The sequence below is a fragment of the Bufo gargarizans genome, chromosome 9 (assembly GCF_014858855.1).
Source record: "Bufo gargarizans isolate SCDJY-AF-19 chromosome 9, ASM1485885v1, whole genome shotgun sequence".
Taxonomy (NCBI): Eukaryota; Metazoa; Chordata; class Amphibia; order Anura; family Bufonidae; genus Bufo; species Bufo gargarizans.
This window is the reverse complement of record NC_058088.1, coordinates 194,420,485-194,421,213: the sequence shown is the minus strand read 5'-3', so window position 1 is coordinate 194,421,213 and position 729 is coordinate 194,420,485.

Genomic DNA, 729 nt, shown 5'->3' with positions numbered 1-729 from the left:
TTATTCCCCGTTTTAAAGCCATTTAGAAGGACAAATCCATTAACCAGATTTTACCCCCCCCCCCATGTACAGCTCAACGACACCAGTGTTAATTGGTTCTCGCTTTAATTATTAATGTTTGTTCTTTTCATTTCTTTACTGTCGGCCTAACGTTCTATTTTAAAATCGCAACAATACGAAAGGGTACGAATGTCGTCACCCGGGCAACAGACGGCTGCAGCCCGCTCTTAAGAACAATAATGTTTTATTTTACCACCATTTAATTTTTTTATTTTTTTTATAATTATGGTTTGATCAAGAGCTAGAATTTGTATTTATTAAAATTTTTGCTCACGACCCGAACATGAAGAAAGCAGACAGCGGGACGTTTTAACCCACAAGCAGCCTTGTGGCCTTTTTATTATATAGAGTGTAAAATGCAATTGTCAGATAAGACATCTCTTTGTAACATAATATCATCCAACGCTGATTTGTTTTTTTTGTTGTTTTTGTTTTAATAGTTAAACATTTTAGCAACAAAAGAGAAAAAATGAAAAATAAAATAGAAGGAATCGGCAAACCCAACTTCCAAAAAAAAAACAAAACGGAATGTTCCAAGGATTAAATTCTCACACACAAAAAAAATTAGCTTCCATTCCGTTTCCCCCACCCCCCCCATCTCCCAAAATTAAACAAAAAAAAAAAAAAAACATTCGCTGTACAGGAAAAAAATAAAATAAACTACAAACA